Genomic DNA, 6000 nt, shown 5'->3' on the forward strand with positions numbered 1-6000 from the left:
TAATTTCAAAATTATAATAATTCAGCGGGAGGGAGTTTCCGTTCTCCATTCCAAGGGAGGGTCCTGTCTTCCCTAGCAGACACCTGTCTTTCAAACCAAGACAGGCAGAAAGAGATGGAGGGGCAGAAAAAAGTTTTGCCTGCTTCAGATTGGTCTATGGACTGTGTCTCTCCTCCTCTCCTGAGGGGAAGGATTTTGGTTAGCTTTGCACTTCCAAAGCTGCAAAGCTATGCACCTTTGGATAGGAACAGGCCTAGGAATACTTAATTATATCTGTCTATTTAGGTATCTTAGAAAAAAACAGGCAGCTGTTAATTTCACTGTGCATGAAGAATTACAGATACAGAAAATACCGTGTAAATGTTTGACTGCACTGACTAGCCATGACACATTTCTTTTGAAGATCTTTGCATTTCTGTTGCATGAAATGAGGAGCTCCTCTGGCAGTAGTGTCTTGCCAGCAGTGAGGCGATTGGACCTCTGTGCAAGTGCCTGGCTTCCTTGATAATGGGGTTGTAGCACCAAATAGGAAAAATACAGCTGGTGACTCTGTTGCAAGACAGCCTCAGTGGCTGTGGCAAAACCAGAGCAAAGCATGCATTTCTACCAGATAGTTATTTGCTGCCCCTTGCTTTTTCTTGTACTTTCCCTGATTCCAAAGGCTGAAAGTGTGCCCCACAAAGACTTTGTAGCAAATGGTCCCATGGGCAGCAGCTGTCATACATCATGCTCTTCCCTGAGAAAAAAATTCACATTTTCTGACCCAAAAGAGAGAATCCTCTGGATCTTTTTTAGGACTTTGTCAATAGCACTGTACACAAATAAATCTCATGTTACAACTGGTACAGAAAGTTAATATTCTTCTCTTGTCCTTGTGATAAATACATGAGTTTGTGTCAGGTCCTGTAGTGCAGATATATCCACAATGAAAGAACAAAAAAAGAACTCACATGGATGGGGGTTGTGAATACCCTTGCCACATAAAATTTCACTGCAGCTCTCCTCAGAGCTGATTGAGCAGTGCTGTATCATCATTTCTATATGTTCCTAGGTTTAATCTGCAGCTTGTCCTTGTAAATGGTCTTCACAACTCTTTCTTGGAGCAGTCTTTTCAGGTTTGCACAGTGTAATATCCTTGCCTACGAAAGTCATTGTCATCATAACCATTCAGTTGGAAGTTACTACTGATAAGTATCACCTGTATCTTCACCATCACCTGTATTTGAAGCCTTTCAGGCTAGATCTTAAGTGCAAATATCCTTCTCCTATGCTCCCTCCCCAATATTTCTTCATTTTTGCTTTCTCAGACTGTATTTGGGAAAGAACCTGTATTGTTCAGAGATTATCTGTGTTACTATATAATTTAGCTGCAATGCCATCACCCACAGGAGTGCTCATTTTCCCCAGCACAGAGCAGTATACCACCTAAGTTGTAGCACATCTTTGCTTTACTCCTTGTCTGATATTCATGTAAACATACTCAGCATAAACATGTTGGAGTGTTTTAGAAGTAGGAAAGTACAATTATGATTCTCTGTGTTTGACAGAAAGCCTTCCCCTCATGGCGCAGGCAGCTTTCTCTACTGGCTGCCTGTCACCTGTTAGTTCTGTGGAAATGCCAGTAGGCACAGTAGTAGGAACCTACATCACTGGAGTTAAGGTCATTGATTGTGAAAGTGCAGACGTTTGTACCTTTCTTTGAAGAAGAATACTTGTTCCTATAGGAATTGTCATCATAAGAAACTGCACTTGGTCCAATGTACAGAATCCGTTCTGGAACTTTGGCGGGTACGTGTCGGTACCAATGTACATTTGCATATTGGAGGTCAGGAATACCCTCGGCTATACAGTCCATTGATGCAGTTGTCTTGTGCCCTGTGTTAATGGATATTTCTCTCTGCTTCAGAAGCACTTGTGCTTGGCCATCTAGAAAGAAAGAGAGAAAACAGAACAAATACTCTTAGCTTGCTATTCATTCACACACATAAACATGGGATTCTGCCTTCCACTGCCCTGTGTCATGGTCACAAAGGGAACCTACAAGACCAGGCTGCAGCCAGGGCCAGGAGAGGAAGCAGCAGCATCCTGAGTGCTCTTGCTTGTGTGTGCCCTCAGGAGGAAGTTTACAGCACTCCCAGCAGGGGCAGAGCACAGCAACTGAGGAGAGGAAATTATCACTTGGGCCTTTGGAGAGGTTGTCCTGGCAGGTGTTGTCTGAGATAATGCAGCCTGATTGAACCCTGCTAAATTAACAGTCAGATTATAGCTTTACACAAGCAGCACAAACCTCTCCCTCCCTCCCCGCTCCAATTACCTTAACTCATCTACAAAGTAATTTTGTAGTCTGAAGCAAATTTTACCACTGCTTGACTAGTTGAAATCTTCTAAACAACTCCTGGATTTTCCTTGGTCTTTCGGACCAAGGAAATGTGTAAGAGCCTAAATGAGAGATGTGGGACTCCAGGAGGCTCTCCAAAATGCAGTTTATTCCATCCAAGAGGTTACAGCAGTCCAGGGTCGTGGCAACAGAGCCTGTGCCTAGAGCTGTCAGCTCCAGCTGCAGGCAGGCCTGGAGACCCTTTGGCCTTGGTTACAATGCATTATATACTTTTCTTTGCTTAGCATCTTAATAGAGTAGAACCAGTCTATACCTTAACTATTATCTACAGCCTATCATAACTGCTATAATTACCATATTCATGTTTATTATTCTCCAAGCACTAAAAGAGATTAATATGTTACAGTTTAAGCTAGAAGTTGTTTTTCAGTTTTCATGCAGTGGAAAATTCTGAGACCTTTTTTCTTCTTGCAACTTTGCTGACTTGTTTGCCTGTGGTATCTTTCTGCTTGGTAAAAACATCTTCTTGCTTGAGGTGGGTTTATCCTTTGCTCTAAGTCATAAAAGCCCCTTCTATCTAACACACCCTTTGCCTCCTTGGTTATCCATCCAGTAAGACTGGCTCAGAAATTCTTTTCTTCTATATCAAAACTTGCTTCCATCTCTATTCCTTCTTCAGACTCTACAATTAAAAGCATACATATCTGTGAGACTTTCTTGTCAGACTTTCATCCTTCCCAACAGAAATGGACTTTTCCTCAGGTTGGCTGCCAATAAAACATAAAAAAATAAAACTCAAATCATGGAGCTAAATGAATTGGAGGGGTGTGAAATTACTGCTCATGACACAGATCAAACATTGAAGACAGGAAAATATACAGCAGACATCTGGGAGCTCAAAAGCAGGATTGTTGAGTTTGTGACTGTTTCTTGTCACAGGTAAGGTGAGATGCTACACCTTCAGAGTGGCTTCTCCAAATGCTGGAAAGAATCACAATGCAAAGAAACACAAATGCTTTACAACCCCCATAGGCCTAGTTTAAAATAAAGACAATTAGGTCAAGCAAAATATAGAAATTATTTTGTGCAATTCAAAGCAATTTTTCAGACACAAGGTCACTTGTAGTTCCCTTGGAAAGAAAACAAAACCAATTTCCCTTTTCCTCTTGTTATCATGTCGTTTTACTTATGTTAGCCAGCTTTTTTTTTTCTTTCCAAGCATTTTTACACAGATTCAGTAACTGTTGTCCTACAGTTGTACTAGGAATCTGTTTTTTCAATCTCCTGTGAAATGCAGCTGGTGCCCCAGTGCTCAGTGTGCTCTGAAGACATCATACTTGTGATTGGCAATACTGGGTCCTTTGGGATAGGAACACAATGGTCCTGTGACTTTATCTATGACTATATCTATATGTCCATAAACAGAAAGAGCTGAAATAACTCAAAGAAATGTTTTTCTGTTTGCAAAAATAAAAACACCTATTCCTTGGCTACAGTCATGCTATGTAGGATGAGAAGCCCCATTGAAGTAAATTAGGACACTTGTATATGAAATTGACACTAAATGAAAATTTGATCAACTCCAAGAAGAAAACAAAGAGAAAATAAAACCAGATCCTCTAGTGACAAAGAAGTACAAAATGGGTATATTGCATCTGCAGTCTTAATTGGTGCTTCAAGTTTATTTTTATGTATAACCTTCTATTCTGTCACACAAATGACAGAACAGGGGTTTTATTCCAAAGATGTAACTTGAAGGGTAGTGAGAATAGAAAGATTTTGCCTGCTTTTAGTAGGACCCTGCTTTTAGCCAAACCTACCATCTTATAAACCCACTCAGAGGCAATCCATCCTGGCCCAAAAAATGCCCTTTTTGTTGGCAAAGTGAAATAACAGGTCTGCTGCTACTGGCTGTAGTGTGCATCTGCAAAGCTCAGCAGCATCTTTTATATCTGGCTGTCTGTGGCTTCTGGGAAAAGTAGGGTGACAGTGTTCTTGCGTGTTGTCGAACACTTCAGATTCTTATTTGGAAAGTAGAGCATGTCTTTGTGCAGGTCCCTTGTGGCTTTCTACTACTGTGCATCCCAACTAGCACAATAGTAGGTGGCAGAGTCTTGCAGTGTTACTTTGCTCACTGTAAGGGTGCAGACAGATTTGCTGGGATCCTTCTCAACAGTAAACTTCCCCTCATCAGACTGATCTTCAAGGAAAAAGCTGGAGAACATGTAGGCAACACGCCTGGGAGCTGCATTGACCCTCTTTTGGTACCAGTGAATAAAAATGTTGCTAAAATCACGACTGGAGACATGGCAATTAATTAGCACTGTTTTCCCTTCTGGCTTGGTGATGGATATAGGGGTTTGCTGCAAGTCTTGTGCAGAGCCACCTGTGGCAGTAAAAGAGAAAAAACAGAGAAGCTATGAGAACATCCCCTTTTCCTCTGGCGACTGTGCAGGCAGCAGGATAAGCAGGGCACATACAAGTACAAGAAAAAACAGTTGCCAGTAAGAAAGTGCTCAGCAACCACATCACCACTGTTCTTCTTAGGGCTTCCTTACAGACACAGGGTCAGGGTCAGCCTCAAGAGGGGGTGGAGCAGATCTGAGTGGCTAAAAACTATCCAATGAGGCTGTGCCAGCTACAGGTCAAATAATGATGCATGAGCCATTTCCTTTTGGTTAACTGAAACAGAATAGAAAAAACCAAAAAACAGGCAACCTCCCCCCCGCCCCAAGCCCAAAAACCACTCATCTCCAAAACGCACCTTTGTAAGAAGAGAGCTCACTACTGAGAAAAACTTCTTTTTTTCCTTTGTTTTTATTTCCACAGGGAATTTGCCTGGGTGATGAGTAGAGTCACCTGTTTTTCCTTTGCTTGTTGTACTGTGAGCCCTGCTCTCCAAGATGTATTTGCCAGACAAGGTACTAGACAGAGATCAGCTTAATTTCTTACCTCTCTTACAGACCAAGGTTATATAGGATGATTTTTCATCCCATGACGATACCTCCAAAATGTTTCTTTTAACAATTTGTCCTATTTATTTTGAATATTGAACATCAAATAGAAGCCTGTAATACAGCTTCTTCCAGAAATCCCTCTTCTTACAGTCATTGTTTGGAGTTATCCAGTACAGCAAAAAAAAAGTCCCAGTGTTTTCAAACTTTTACTGATGACTCCAATAATTAAAATATCACAAATATACATCAAAAGTATGCCCAACCAGCAAACATCTTTTATTACCTGGCCTTACAGCTGCTGGTTTTCACATTACTCAATAGGTGGGATTTCTGTCTGCCTATCAAGGCCACTGTCTTCATAGTCAGGCTTTTCCCACAGTCTTGTTACCCTTACACATTTCAGCAGGCTGAAATGTAAGTTTAGCTCTCCAGCTTAAATGAAAATGTTTTGTCATATAAACTTATATGACATGTCATCAGTAGTAATATACTCATTTTCATGTTCTTATGTTTTGAAATCAGCAAGAGACCCCTTTTTAGAACATGCTTTTTATGCATCTAGTGCAGTTTACTATCTGATTTTTAAATCAAAACAGTGATTAAAACTGTTTAACAGGACATTGGTCCTTCCGAAGCCAAATGCAGTACATAGGTCTAAGTATTTTTATATCAGCTGGCATTAATCAAACAGACCAGAAAAAAAAG

Source organism: Molothrus aeneus, chromosome 1, assembly GCF_037042795.1.
Source record: "Molothrus aeneus isolate 106 chromosome 1, BPBGC_Maene_1.0, whole genome shotgun sequence".
NCBI classification, from domain to species: Eukaryota; Metazoa; Chordata; class Aves; order Passeriformes; family Icteridae; genus Molothrus; species Molothrus aeneus.